General features: G+C 36.0%; 1 long non-coding RNA gene across 1 annotated transcript in view; it reads right to left on the reverse strand.

Moving 5' to 3' along the window:
* Positions 1 to 2,197: 2,197 nt before the first annotated feature.
* Positions 2,198 to 16,592, reverse strand: part of LOC107602610 (uncharacterized) — a 106,195-nt gene continuing 91,800 nt past the window's right edge. Inside the window, exon 3 of the long non-coding RNA XR_001611058.1 lies at positions 2,198 to 2,815. This is a non-coding gene — a long non-coding RNA (uncharacterized lncRNA). The remainder of the gene's footprint in view (positions 2,816 to 16,592) is intronic.

Here is a 16,592-nt window from a genome sequence, read left to right on the forward strand (position 1 = left end):
TTTGTATTAATATTTCACAATAGCACATTTTTTTACTGTATTTTTGGGGGGGGGTCATATTTCACCTTTAAAGTTTTAGAAAAACCTCTTCCTGCCTTATTAGTGCCGAGCGGGTGACTTGAAATTGGTTTCTTAGGTGTGATTTCCTTCCACCCAAAATAATCCCGACTTGCCCTTATTACAGCTGTGCTGGGCTTGATGGCTTATTCAAATACTGAACGTGACCTTTACGAGACATTTAAGGTGGAAACACGGCTAATGCGTTTGTGTGTTTCTACGATAGCACTGCGTAAGACGTGCTACAGCCTGCGTCCACTGAGTCATATCTGAATAATGTGTCTTTGTTTACACTGAGTGACACCACAAATTGTAATACGCAAGAGTAAAAATATACACATAATTGAGAGAGAACCTACTGGATTAGTGTTTAAACACCATGTCAAGTTGTCCATTACAGCAAAGAGACAGCTAACTAAAGGAATTCACCCTCGTACCATGGATTCAGGCATCACATTAAACACTGTCATACTGCATTCTTAATTAGCATAAGCGCTAACCATCGAAACTGCAGGAGTCTGTGAGGAAGTGAGTGGCGTTTACAGCCTCAGTGTGATTCATCTCATCTTCTGCTTCCCAGTCCACAACTATTAAAACATAAGACCTGTCTGCATTAACTGCTGCTATAAATGCCCATTGATCTGGCTTGTTAAAGAACAATTACAGAATCGCTCGGGCAACAAAGATATAACTGAAGCCCAATGTGTGCAGGTACATGTATGAGTCAGAATGAATGTTTAGCATGAACAAAAATGATATGACAACAGTATTTATCATATTACAGCATGAATATCGGATATATTTATACTAATTATGTGATTCTTGACTTGATCACTTCTGAATTTCAAAGCAAAACTCTTGAATCTTTCTTGATGTCACTATAATTTAGCAAGGTTTGCCATATCTAGTGATTATTTGTTACTTTACAAGACAGTTCCATTAGTTAACATTAGTTAACATGAACCATCAATGAAAAATACTTCTAAAGAATTCACAAGTTATCTTACAGTACTTTAATTGTAAGATAAAATCACATTTACTAATAAAATAAAAAGTTAAATCTCATAATATTTTCATGGACCTCAGCTGACGTGAACTAACAATGAGCAGTTGAATTTGTATTAACTAAAGTTAAGAAAGATTCATAAATACTGTTTACAGTTGAAAAATAAATATTTTTTTTGTGTTCAACAGAAGAAAGAAACTCATACAAGTTTGTAGCGTCTGGACCACTCAAACACACAATATTTGTAACAACTTGAGTATAAGTAAATGATTATTTCAGTGAACTATTCCTTCAAGCATCACTTTTGTGTGGAATGTGCATTAGCTTGTCAGCGAACAGACTGTGGTTGTATTTTAGGTGAGACTATACTGTAGCTCATATACTGCTAAATAATAAAAAAAATGCTTTCAAAGAGTACATAAACATGCACACTCACAGTCTCAAGTTATTGTTCTTTCTCAGTCACACACAAATAGCATGCAAATCTCAAACAGCTTTCAGCATCATTTGATGTTTAAGTGGCTAAAAACCTTGAAAAACAGCTACAGAGAGACTAACTCTTAAGCCTTTTCAAAGGATGATACCTCAGAAAACAAGTAACACTCTCCTCAACATTCACCTCTTACCATTTTTCATTTTTACTTTAAGAAAACATATTCCTTACAGTGCACATCAAACACAAGGCCATAGGCTGTGATTAAATGTAGGACCTCTGGAAAAATATGTAAATAGATGTTGCACGAATAACAGGCACATCTGAATACCTCATTGAAACAATATCAGCTCTGGAATGTATCAAGTCCTCCACTTACTGTATGCATATTCATGTCCCTTGTGTGATAGATATTCAGTTGTTTCATGTAAGTTTAACCTTCAGGCACTTCTTTTTGTGAGGAATTAAGCCATTAGATTGTTAGAGTGTCTTGTTAAAAGAAATAAGACGTAGAGCCACTTCATGTTGAGGACTCATAGCAATTAACTATACATGCATAAAATAGAAATACTGTAGACGTTCAATCCCAGGTTTATTTGATTTAATTTCTCTTTTTTATAATTCTGTAGGACCTATCGCAAAGCCCCTTTAAGATAACAATCTTGGCAAAAAAAATGGTCATTTCAGTTTCTTCAGCTTAAACCATGCAAAAAATAAAAAAATAAATAGTAATTTGAATTGTTTTTCCAACGCATGCTAGAGAGTAAACAAGCCATCCAACAAGGGATTGGCTCTTTCTGTCTGTCTCTTCCTCCTTATATTGTCTCTTCTTTTCAGTCACGCAAAGCAATAGTCAACGTAAACGTTGCACAAGTATCATGTACAGCCTTTGGGTACTGACTACTGACCTTTCTGTGAAATTCTAGCAGTGGATAAAACAATACCGTCTCCTTATGTCGAACTTTATGGCTGATATAGTGCCAAAAAATCTATCTTTTCACAGTTCACTCCGACATTCCAATACATGCCAATAAGCTTTTCTCAATCTCAGATCAAAAGGGAAGAGAGAGTGGCCATACCGTCCCTTGAACCAGAGAATTCGTTCAGGTAAAATGGAGTCATCCGTCAATCTGAAAAGGTCATTGGCTGTGGCACTGTGACAAGCCCTTTCCAGATAATCCATTAATCTCCAAATTCAAATTGTCATTCTTCATCCTTATTACAGCGGGGTCTGGTTACCAGCCTGCCGCCGACCCTCCTCATTTCCATATACTAGCCTCATCATCAGAAGGCCTCTGCTGAGAGGATTAAAGATGACACTAGAAAAATAGAGAGAGACAGAGAGAGAATGGATGAAAGAAACGATGAGTAGATGAAGAGAGGAATTATACCGAAATTTTAGCTCTGTCTTAGTGAGCTGCCTCAGTGTCTTCTTCATTTTGAGTGCCTTTTAAGGTAGGCTACTAACCAAAAATTAACATCTTATTTGAAGCGCTCTTAAAAGGTAACAACACTGGTCTATCAATTGCCATACAGTTCTCACAAGAGAATCAACTATGTTTACAGTTGATTCTAGTGTGTGATTCAGAGTTCAGAGTTGAGAAGAATAATGAATAGATCTGATCTCAACAATCAGTAATGCTATCTGTTAGCATTACTATCTATTAGCATTACTGAGGTTAAGGCTATAATTGTTTCAGCATTATGTGGGGTATCAGCTCTGTGATTGACCAATGAAATCATTAAAATCGGCTTCATTAAATTTTGCTGCCCACAGTTTTGAACAGCGTTTTGTGTCAGGAATGTGCCTGGGATGCCTAAAAATGTTACTCAGGCAGGGACGCGGGAAGTAGGGGTGCTGGGGGGCTGCAGCACCCCGTTTTCACATGGTTGCAAATGCAACGCCAAGTTTGTTCATTGATATGTATTCAGTTTTAACATTTAATAATTTATTTGTAATGATCTCTGAAATGTAAATTGTAAGTGGGCTGTAATAAACCCATGTTTATCTTTATTTCTATATGGGATGATTAGCCTAATCCTCATGAACACGTGACACCAGGTAGACAGCTCAAGTTTTTGATGCCCCTCACACAGTACAGGCCCAACACTCAAGGAGAAATTCATAAAACACAGACACACACAGCACCCCCAAGCGAAAGCATCTTCCCACGCCCCTGTACTCAGGTAGACAGCTCAAGTTTTTGATGCCCCTCACACAGTACAGGCCCAACACTCAAGGAGAAATTCATAACAATCGCAATAAAGTTTACCCCAGGGGTCAGAGAGGAAAATTTGTTTGGAACACAGTCTGTCACTTTAGATAGATAACACAATATTGCAACAGTTACAGGTGCATCAGTACTTCACAGTTATTATGTAAAATACTATAATGTAAAAGTATTTTGTGTGTTATTATTGGGGAAGATGTCAGTACGCAGGGCTCTTTGGGCATAGTTATCCCCTTTGCTAACTTTGCTTTTTGTCCAACCCTGTACGACTATAAAGATTAAACTAGACTACAGTATATTGAAATTAATTGAATGTGATCCTTGAGGTCTGATGCGAAATGTCATGCAGTGACATTTTAAATTGCATTTTTAAATTGTTTTTTATAAATTGCACTAACAGAAGCCTTTGTATCTACACACTTCTTAGAGATCTTAAAGGATATTAGATAACACACAACGATCATTCTGTTACAATTTACTCACAAACCCATATGACATATGATTCTTTTGTGGAACACTGTAAAACATGTAAAAAGTGAAGCACCATAATTAAAAGTAGTCCATATGATTTGCAGGTTATATTACAGGTCTCCTGAAGCCATGCAATAACTTCATGCGAGAAATGGGACAAAATGCCATTTTCACTGATAATCCAATTTTCATTCAAGCTAGTTTTATGAACTAGATCAGGGGTGGCGAACTCCGGTCCTGGAGAGCCGCAGCCCTGCAGAGTTCAGCTCCAACCCTAATTAAAACTCACCTGCCTGTAGCTTCCTAATAACCGTTCAGACCTTGATTAGCTTGTTCAGGTGTGTTTGATTAGGGTTGAAGCAAAACTCTGCAGGGCTGCGGCTCTCCAGGACCGACGTTCGCCACCCCTGAACTAGATCAACAGGTTTATTGTATATACAGTATGTATAAATAAATAAACATTCACATTATAATATTTGTTTAGAAGATTAACATAGTAATATGTACCACTTTAATGCTGCTTTTATTTATTTATTTTTGTCATTTTTGAAGCCATGCATGGTAACACTTTATAATAACATTTACAAGCATTTTATATCATATTTCTAGCCATTTAAACCATATACATATAATAAGCATTATATTTGTTTGTTATAAAATGTATGTTAATGATTTATTGATAAAAATGATAAAGTGCAATTAAAATTATATGTAAATTTGTATAAAGTGCATGATCATATATGGATCGAACATTTGTAAGCATTTTAATTTACATTAACTAAAGGTTTTTTGTTTTTTTTTACATTATGTAATGCTCCATAAGTTCATTAGTAGACATTTACAAGCACATTGTCTCATATGTTTAGCTATTTTAATATATTATTAATGATGTGAAACATTATATAACGTTTGGGTCCCACTTTATATTAAGTGGCCCTAATACCTGTGTACTTACATAGTAACTAGATGTGTACATAGTATGTAACCACAGTGTAAGTACACATTGGTACATAGTATCTACAGCTGTAATGTTTGTGTAACTACACATATGTAACAACCCACTGAATGGTATGTGTAAATACAAATGTGTAACAGGACATTGGTAACAACACTTTTTGGTAATGAAAGTACAAATGTGTAACAGGACTAACAGCACTTTTTGGTAAAAAAAAAAAAAAGTGTTACACTTTATATGAAGTAAACAATTTCTATGGATTTACCATGTAATTACTCTGATGTTACACAGCAACGGCCAGTAAGTTAGGCTTTACATATAAATTGTGGTTGGTGTCCAGAATGTTACACTTTATATTAAGTGGCCAGTTCCTGAGGCGTTACAATGAAAAGTGCAGACGGTTCATCTAGCCCAAGAGCCTGTTTGTACAGCAGGTTATAGGCTAAAAAAAAAAAGCTTTATGCAAGCTGTTTCTCCATACAAACACACAAGCGGTGCAGCTCCAGAGCTCACTGTCATTACAGATGACAGCATCACCCAATGGGAGTCAGCGCCACAGAAGAGTGAGGGCACCTGGGTTGAGAGGGGTTTGGGAAGCGGGGGGTGGGTTGTTTTAGCTGTATGGATTCATGGATGGATGGATACATGGATGTGAAGGGAAAAGAATGCATGGATGGATAACGCGAAGAGGAATGACAATGAAACGAGAGGGCAAAGCCTGCCGCATATGCTGGAAATGAGCACATGGGGCGCTGGGCTAAACACCACACCGTCTGGTAGGCAATTACTAGGCATGTGTTTGTCTTCCCAGGTTAGATCTTAGAGCACAGAGAGCGGCTGTGACAGATACACACACAGCTGTGGGAGGGGAAATGTGCCGTGACCAGACTTCACTGTACTTGAGAATGGAAATCTAATAGATGCACTTTGCAGTTCTTCTTTGTAATAGAATTTTTCGACTCTTCCTGTATTTCATCAGCAAAAAACAATCATGATGTTGAGAAATAGCATGGCATTTACTATGGTTCAGCTGTTTTGTATGCAGTTAAAAGTTCTGTGGTTTGGGCAGGGATATTAGCTCATAAATTCTGTCTTTAATTAATGTACAATAACAACAACAAGAGTAGAAAAAAGATAAAAGTGTCAGGGAATTGATCAAGTGCTTAGTGCACATACTCTAATGCAAGCTTGAATCTGGTTTGCATCATTTGCAGATCAAAAAGGACATCATGACAAAGCTGACTGGCCGATTGCACCACAAGGAAGCAAATAGTCCCAAACCTCATTCTAAGCTATGATGGGAAAGGCAGCAGAAATGCTGCAATAAAAAAACATCAAAAGAGAAGCGTCATGCAGGGAATTATGGGAATGTCAATTTACATTTTTCATTGCAAATTATGATTATTTTTAATACCAAATATTTTACTTTTAACAGTATTTTACTGTAAAATTACATGAAACGTCCTGTTAGAGCTATTACAGTTTTTTTTACTGTAGGCTTGGGAACATATTTTAATTTTAACATATATTGTAATTTTATTGTTAAAAATCCAATCATTTTTACAGTACATACCATAATGAACATAATGAAATGTGTCCTTAAAAAAGTAAAAGAATCTTAAGTAAAATTATCTAAAATCCTATCTTCTATATTAAAAATGATCGTTTTAATAGATTGCATCTTGAAGGTGTAATTTGTCTTAATGCATACTTTTTTTTTTACTTGTTTATTTTAAAATCGAAGAAGTCTGCCATTGCAGTAAAAGCAAACATACCATACATTTTCTGAAAACAAGCCTTAATGTTTTCAACAAATGACTAATTTGTTTTTGGTTTTTGGATTTTTACTTAAGATGAACTTAAAAAAAGACGAATTAAACAATTTTGAAATAATTTTTGTAGAGAAGAGAAGAACCCATTTAAAATGTGTATTCTTTATTCTAAAATAATTTTAAAAGTAAGTAAAAGTAAATATATCTGGTTTCAAGGAATTTTAGATTTAAAGGCTGTTTTAACTGGAAAATAAGACAAAAATAATTGTTAGAAAATTGGGCTCTGATAAACATATATTTACTATAATCAATAATAATAATAATAATAATAATACCAATACTACTACTACTACTACTACTACTAATAATAATAATAATAAATAATACTGTATAATTAAATATGTGACTCTGGAGCACAAAACCAGTCTTAAGTCGCTGGGGTATATTTGTAGCAATAGCCAAAAAAACATTGTCAAAATTATCAATTTTTCTTTTATGCCAAAAATCATTAGGATATTAAGTAAAGATCATGTTCCATGAAGATATTTTGTAAATTTCCTACCATAAATACATCAAAACTTAATTTTTGATTAATAATATGCATTGCTAAGAACTTCATTTGGACAACTTTAAAGGCGATTTTCTCAGTATTTAGATTTTTTTTGCACCCTCAGATTCCAGATATTCAAATAGTTGTATCTCGGACACAAATTGTCCTATCCTAACAAACCATACATCAATAGAAAGTTTATTTATTCAGCTTTCAGATGATGTATAAAACGCCATTTCAATTTTTTTTTAATATTATATTATAACAATAAATAATGGAGTAAGTTAACCAGCCAGACGTTGACCCCTTACACTCTGCCTTCTCCATATTGCCCATCATACTTTTATTGACCATATAATATTTTCATCCATTCTCCCAAAATATGAGAGAAGAATTTAACCACCCTAAACAAGCAGTACGCATCCAGTAGAGCAGAACCATATAAAACGCCATTTCAATTTTTTTTTTATATTATATTATAACAATAAATAATGGAGTAAGTTAACCAGCCAGACGTTGACCCCTTACACTCTGCCTTCTCCATATTGCCCATCATACTTTTATTGACCATATAATATTTTCATCCATTCTCCCAAAATATGAGAGAAGAATTTAACCACCCTAAACAAGCAGTACGCATCCAGTAGAGCAGAACCAAACAGGTCTGGCATACTTCCCTATATCGAGGATGAAAGATGAACCCAGGAACTGCACGGAAGGTTCTGGGCAGATTTAAAAGAGATAGATTAATGAAGTCAAAGTGCCTGGAGTGTCTCATGGTTTGCAGTGTGTCATTGCTGATTACTGTAGCACACTCCAGCACAATCAGGTTTATTAATCAAGAGGAAGATGGAAGCTACGGGGACGAGACGATGACCCTTCAAGCTGTTCATGAAGTGTGAGTGGACCTGCATCACATCACTGCCACAGTGAATTTCTGTTTCGGGGAAAGGAATGGATATAAATAACCACGTCCCTACTGGACTGTAACTGTAGAGTGTGGATGAGTTATTTTCACATCCTAGCACGGTGAATATGTTAGCATGGGTGAAAAAATCAAACCATGGTTATTCAATATATGATTTACATATAAAGACCAAGATTCAGTGAATGAATTGCGCCCACTGATAAAAGTGTTTTTGAATCCGAGACAAACATATAAGCATATAAACTACATTATAAGCTTCATTTTAAAGCAAAACTTATTTGAACAGGCAAGGAAAAGGCAAGGGTACAAGATTATCAATATTCACTTTTGCCTCAATTTACTTTTAAGATTTTCTTCTGAGAACTTGCATGTAAGAAAAACATTAGTTTTTAAAGAAAGTTGCCATAGCTAAACATCTGTATAACATTAGTTGAGGGTTAATGAAAGATTTGCAGACTGTCTTAAATTAAACAGGCCATAGATTAGACACAATCTTGGAAATCTTCTTACCAAGACTTAACATAAATTCCACTTAAATCAGTAGAGCCTAGAAAGCACTTAACATGCATAAACTCAGATTATCTTTAGCTGGATATTCTTGTTCTTCCTCTATCCATGTTTTCAAATGTTTTATTAAACATAAGTGTATATACGGCAGTAGCGCTTCCTGCTGGTGAGGAGGTTTACTGCTTGAAAATTGTTCCAGTCAGTAAAAGCCTGCGATTTATACTCAAAAAATGTATTTTTTTTTTACAGTCCACAACAATATTGTCCTTCTCTGATGTATTTGATTTGTGTAACCTTTGCAGCGAGAAAGGTACAAGTCCCCTGGTGTAAATCTCAATCAACCCCCTTATGGGAGGACAATTAAAGGGGAAAAAAAGAATGAAACGCTAATTATCATTCAAATTAAGAGGGTAATAATCAGGTCATTTTTAGATTTTTTCAGTGGCTGTGCCCAGTCGAGAAAGGTGCCTCATAGTACGGCCATTAATTGAAACCCAGCATGAAACTAAGGGCTAAAAATACATTAAAAGTGTCAATGTGCCCTCTGTTAGTTAATTCAGCGGCGTTGCTTCATTCAGCACACAGCGGTAATGCATAGAACTAACTGCACCTGGTTATACACCTCAAGGTTAGAGCAGCAAAGTGAGAGAGTGAGACAGCAAGAATGAGAGACTATTATTTACTGGAATTTCTCCTCATGACCTTGTACTGCTGTTGGACTAAACAATTATCTTGTGCTGTTATAATAATTAAAAAAAAAACTTTGCTTTATGACTGAAGAAAATGTTATTAGTCAGTTTGATGGGCTTGTAGTTTAGATTTGTACTTGTGGTCTGCCATTGAAAAAAATTATAAATTATATTTAAAATAAAAAATATATATAAATAGTATATTAAAATTATTTTTTCAACACACACAAATGTGTCAATAAGATATATTTACATACTACTGAAAACATATAAAAGCGAGAGAGCTGGGTAGATTACTTACAAATTGTAATCCGTTACTGATTACAAATTACATGACAAAAATCGTAATCCATTACACATTTTAGGTAATATAATCAGACTACTTTTTGATTACTTTGAGATTATTTTGACCTAACTGGTTTAGCAAATTGATTTAAGTAGGACAACCATATGTATCATACTGATATAAAAAAATACAAAGAAGAAAATATATTACATTTGTTGTAATTAACAACATGAAGTGCTATAAGTGTATAAATGCTGTTCTTTTGAACTTTATGTTGATCAAATAATCCTGACCTAATATTTCAACAAAAATATTAAGCAACACAACTGTTGATAATGAATTAACTTTTATAATAAGAAATGTTTCTTGCACCAAATCAGCATATCAGAATGATTTCTTAAGGATGATATGACACTAAAGACTGCAGTAATGCCAGCTGAAAATTTTGCTTTGCCATCACAGGAATAAGTTACATTATTTGGAAAAACATTAAAACAGAAAATAGTTATTTTTGCAATAATTGCTATAATATTTCACAATATTACTCTATATTTAATCAAAATAAATGCAGCCTTAAATGTAAGAGAATTCTAAAAATGAAAAAAGAAAAAACAACCCCAAACTTCAGAACAGTAAGTATGTGTATATCTTCTGTAAATTCATAAACACTTTTGCTGGAATACAGTGGCATATCTTAAAGGATATCTTGAAGGAAATAATGCCGCCCAAATGTTCACGCAGAGAAAGAAGGCGTAGTTTCAGTAACTGCAGTTAGTGTTGAAGCAGCATGTCAGGGAGACACTGTGTGTTTCTAGGCGAAAGCAAAAGCACTTTATTTGGCCTTCCGGAAGTAGATGCATTTAGGAATCTTTAAGATTACTTACAACAGAACAGCATTTTATGGACGCCCGTTTCGTGAACCTAGGAGAGGAGGTAATTCTGACTTTGCTATGACAATCTGGCGCTTCTGAATCAGCTACTGTTTTGTTATTAGTTTAAGTATTTGCTATTGACTGTTCAAATGCGGAGTTTTGCGCATCGTGTGTGTGTGTGCGCGAGCGAGCGAGAGAGAGAGAGCAAGAGAGAGAGAGAGAACGAGAGCAAGAGAGAGCGAGAGAGAGAGAGAGGGGGTCACATCACAGTGGAGTCAGCTGTCTTAACCGTGGCTTGTGTACTGCAAACACATACCAGCTTCATCACTGTGTCTGTCATGCGACTCTGTTCCCCTTTCGGGCTCTGTCTTTACATTTATTTTGAAAGCTGAAGCTTGCGATTATGGTAAGGGGCGTTACATTTCCGACGAGTGCTTGCAGTGTTCGGCCAATCACAATGGTCAGCTGGCCAATCAGAGCAGACTGCGCTTGTCGGAAGGAGGGACTTTGTAGAAAACTTTGTAGAGAGAGGCGGATTAAAGCATGTCAACATATTCTGTTATACCAAATACACAAAATAATGATCTTTAAAAAAGCATCATATGACCCCTTTAATATACTAATGATTTTTTCAACTCTTTGTAACTAGTGCAGAGAGAAAGGTATCTATTCCTACAATTTTGCCACTTTGGTGACTTCTTTACATACTCAGCAAAGTTTAAAACCTTATAAAAAGCTTTTGCCCAGAATGATTGCAAGACATATAAAAACCCATGTACATATTCAACAAACATGAGACATAGTAACATCACAGCACTGGCCTGATAGGGAAAGTGACAGTCAGACTGTCAGCTGCCTGAAACTTCCATCAGGCCTGTCATACTCGGTCTAATATCTGACCTTTTTGCTTTTTGCAAGGGTTTTTTTGTGCATGGTTGAGACTGGAAAAAACAGCAGTGCAAATCCTGGCCATCATAACAAAACACCATAATTTTGTTCCTGTGTAATGCAATAATGACTTGCATTTCTAAAAGTATCAGTACAGAAAGCTGTAGGCAGTAAATATGTTTTATATTCCATTAAAAAATTGAGTGAATGCCAGAAGGCTATCTTTCTCTGTGTGCGTTTCATCTGTATATTCTCTCGAACAGCTAAGCTAAAAATAATATTTTGTGAAGCAATGGTGATATCACACACGAAAATTATTTTTAAAAAAAGAACAATGTGAAAATGAGATTCAGTCCCTCACATAGGAAGTACATTTCAGTCTCAAGAGATCTAAATACTTTGATTATGTCACCTTGTAATTTGCTGCATAAATAGACACAATCTGAACATGCAGATGATTTGATGTTCTTTTAAACCAAAACACAATGCATCGGTTTAGGTTATAGTTAAGTTATCCTTGGTGCTCTATGTGATTTGATAATTTTCTGTCTTAAAAATCTAATGGCAAAATATGAGAGAATAATTCTTAATAAATCCGAAGAATGAGGGAGAATAGACAAGATACCACTTTTAAAAAGTTTCCAAAACGGGCTTTTGCAGTGATGCCATAGAAGAACCATATTGGGTGAACAGTTCTTTAAAAATGGTGTAGAAACGATATTCACTCACAAGGCAAGTAACATTGAGTTAGATGTGACATTTTGTAGAAAGTAGAAAGATTGAAAGAGTATAGTAATTTGCTTTATTTACAACGTCGAAAAAAATGTAAGTGCATGTCGCCTATTCTCCCACTGCAGAAGTAGTCCATGTGACTCTAATGCCATATTCAAAGTTTTCTGAAGTCATACGATAAATTTGCTTGAGGAAAGTTTAAGACAATATTCACTGAAAATCTTACCCTCCTGTGAACTGTTAATTCCTGCGTTTAAATCAGTGAGTTGAACTTGAGAACCAGATCAGTCTGATTTAACAAATCATTCTTTTGAGTCTGAAAGAATTAATGAACAGAGTGAATGATTTTATCTCACAAATTAGACATTTGACAAACATTTTTTAAAATAATAGACTACATTTCTCATACAAAAGAAGATCATTGTTGAACATTGGGAACCAAACATTTAACTTCCACTGTGAGGAAAAAAAATCACTGAAACTTTCAAAACATCAAAGATCAAAATATCTTCTTTTATGATCTAATACAGATTTGGAATGACATAAGAGTGAGTAAAGAATGACAATTTTCATTTTTGGTGAACTATATCTGCCAGTGTCATTGTACTAACAGTTTTAGTATGGCTTTTTTTCTTCCGTTATGTTCTAAAGAAGAACATACAGGTCTGGAATGACAAAAGGATGAGAAAATAAAAATTTCCAAGTTAAACAACCTAAACATAGAAACAATGTGTCACATAAATAGACATTTTAGGATTAAAAAAAGCATCTAAATAGCATCTAGAATCACAGGTAAACTAGCACTAATGAGAAAAATAGAGCAAGAACGGGGTAGAGGAACACACAAGAGACTGTCTTCAGCATTCAGACACAGCCAATTGACCTTTTCACAACATTGGGTCTGGCCACAGCACAAGCATTTCACACCACAGACAGGGCGGTAGAACTGCCATCACAACAAGTGACTGGATGAGAAGGGGCCGTGTCGGAGCGGCTCCTGAACGAATACCAAGCAGGGCTGGACAGATGGTGCCCTCTCAGCTAGAGGAACCCCGTGGCCCGAGCTCAGAGTGCCACTGGGCCTTGGCAGCCAGAGAAGGTTTTAAAGGGGTCACAGGGGCATCTGGAGTCGCAGCGGTGCTGGGAGGGGGGGATCTCCATCTATAATCTCTCTGGGTGAAGCCTGGCAGCACAGCAAAACTTCCTGTCTGCCGGTGTCTGCCTTTAAACTCCTTTAAACTTCTCAGGTCTTGATAGAAGAGGAGACAGACGGGAGGCTGGGAGTTATCGCTAAGGCTCTGGTTTCAATCTCTGTCTGGGCTTTAGCTTTATTTATGTGTGTCCGGGGTGAGGGGAGGGTGTGTGTCTGAGATGAGGTCATTCTGTTGTGTATTACTTAGAGATTGCACACAGTGATATAGTACCAAACTGAAGTTAAATTAAGACAAAAAATGATCTTAATCAATATTTTTGTCTTGTTTTCCAGTTAAAATATCTAGCCATTCTTTAAACATGATTCATTTATTTGAACAGTAATAATGCATTAGATATTATACTTATTTTCAGAGAATATATCTTAATTGAGTTTTTTCTCTTGTTTTAAGCATAAAATGTAGTGAAGTTTATGCTTAAAGGTGCTGTACGTACGTTTTTGACTCTACTAAAGCATAAAAATACCACAATATGCTTGCAGATATTTAAGAAACATGCTAAGTTAACATACTTGTTTATCTGAAAAACAATGCTACAGTCAGTTATTCTCCTTTGAAAATGTGCGTTCCGGGCCGGAATGTCGGTCTTTGGTTTGTGAAACCCGCCCACTGCCAGTTTACCCAATTGTATTTCGTCACCCCGGGTTGCCAGTTGGTGGAAAACAGAGCGTATTTCATCTCATTCATCGTCAAGTGCGCTCGTTCCTGTTGGTGTCGTCAACCTGGCAACCTGCGTGTGCGTCAAGTCTGAGGAGGAGGGGCCGGGTGAAAAAAACTCTCTCCAATATTTTGAATTTGGACTGCAATACCTAGTTCAACCACTCTGTGTCAATCCTACATTCAGCACCTTTAAACCAAGAAAAACTTTTAAATTATATATTCTCCGACAAGTCATAATTTATGCACGCTTTTGTCACATGTAAAGCTAGAGCTATTGCATTAACACATTCATCTGGTGCGATTAATTACAAAAAAGAATATTTGCGATAATGATATTTATGACGATATAGAAAAAAACATGGAACAACGTTTTATTGGTGATTGCAGCTGGCAGGCAGCAGCATTTATTAGTGCAAACAAAAAGAAGGGCATTTTTCATCCTTTTCCAATGAGCTACTGTCATTGATGACAAACTACCTAATTCGAAGTGTAATCTATTGTCATAAGGTGGCAGCGGCAACTGTGTGTTCGACTTGAAGCAGACCGATCGGTGTATGACGTCAAAATACTGCAAAAGGGACTTACCCCTTATTTACCCCTAATTTACACTGCACGCGTCTGCGGCACGTTATGGCTCCGACGCGGCCACTCTAGTCAATACTTGTGTTTACACCAGCGGCGCCGCAGCATGTTTCAGAAGCGTCCCAGAAGCGGCTCTCTGCGCCGCTTAGCTAAAGATATGCGCCTCGCCTATTTTTGACGGTAAGAGTGTGCGCTCGAATATGCTCTAGAACCACTCTCGCGATACTTTGATGTCGTACACGATCTGTCCGCACAGCGCTGCTTCAAGTCGAACACATCGGTGTGTGGTGTTGTTGTTGTGTGTACTAGGGAACGTAGATCTGCCATATGTCATCGCGCCGCTATATCATTGATATCGCGATATGACAATTTTTTGTCATGTAAAAATTTATACCGGTATTATCGTGGACGGTATGATATGGCACACCCCTAATTAAAACCCATTAATCTCATAGCACTATTTATGCAATTCTAATTGCAGTGTAAATGCATTCATGCCACTTTAAAAGGGTCATCGGATGCCCATTTTCCACAAGTTGATATGATTCTTTAGGGTCTTAATGAAAAGTCTATAACATACTTTGGTTAAAATTTCTCAAACGTAGTGTAAAGCAACACCCTTTTTACCCTGTCAAAAACAGCTCTGCACACAGCAAGTCGTTTTGTTGCATGTCTCTTTAAATGCTAATGAGCTCTACTCAACCCGCCCCTCTCTTCCGTTGGGTGACGAGCCGTTCTCATGAGACGGTTTACTTTAGCCACGGAACTTGCTAACCAGCACATTATTAGGAAAGGTGATTTGCAAAGATTCATAAAATAAACCTTATACTCACTTCAATAAGTGTATAAGTTCTTTCTGAAGTTGCAGCATGTTGAGCTCTCTCGGCCACCGTACTATTGCTATTTTTTCATGTAAGCTATTTGTAAATTTGTTCTCAGTAAATGTATCTAGGGCTGTCAAGCAAATACAATTTTACAACAGTTAATTACATGATGGGCTGATTGTTCAATTTAATTAATCGCAAATGAATTACACTTGAATTACACTTATATCTTATCAAATATTACCCATAAAGAAATTATTTATTATCAATTTGTAATAATGTCATATTCTGTTATGTTTTTTTTCTGTTATTATATATTTTTTTCTCCCAGATCACAGGAGGACTTCAAATGCTGTCAACAAGTGATATTTTTCACAGTAGTACACCTATATCACTATCATTATAACGCAGTCCTGTTTTATTATGTGATTTAGTCTCATTGCTGTAATCACGGCTGTCTAAACTCTTCACAAAACAGCTGAAGCGGCAGTGCTCCTTTATTGCACTTATTGTGAATAAACTATTTTCTATCTGATGGAAAAACATGAGGGTGGGTGTTGTTTTAATGTGTCTTAATCAGTGTGCCATTTTATGTATCGAATGGCATTGGGAGGCACCGATAACAGTCTTACATTCACTACTAATTCTGAATTCCATCAATGATGTTTAAAACTTAATTAACAGAAGATCAATTGTGTTTACACTGTAAAATGGTGCAGCCAAATTTGAATTAGAATATCCATACATTATTAAGTGCATTAACAAGATCTGAAATTAGGAACAGACTACAGACTACAGACTTTCAATTAAAAAACATCAGTCAGGGAACGCAGAGAGAGAGAGAGAGAGAGAGAGAGAGAGAGAGAGAGAGAGAGAGAGAGAGAGAGTGAAGATAACTTAACAGAGACAAAGAATATATATAATTTTTTTGAAATGAT

This window comes from Sinocyclocheilus grahami, unplaced genomic scaffold (genome assembly GCF_001515645.1).
Source record: "Sinocyclocheilus grahami isolate Dianchi unplaced genomic scaffold, SAMN03320097.WGS_v1.1 scaffold331.1, whole genome shotgun sequence".
In the NCBI taxonomy this organism is placed as follows: Eukaryota; Metazoa; Chordata; class Actinopteri; order Cypriniformes; family Cyprinidae; genus Sinocyclocheilus; species Sinocyclocheilus grahami.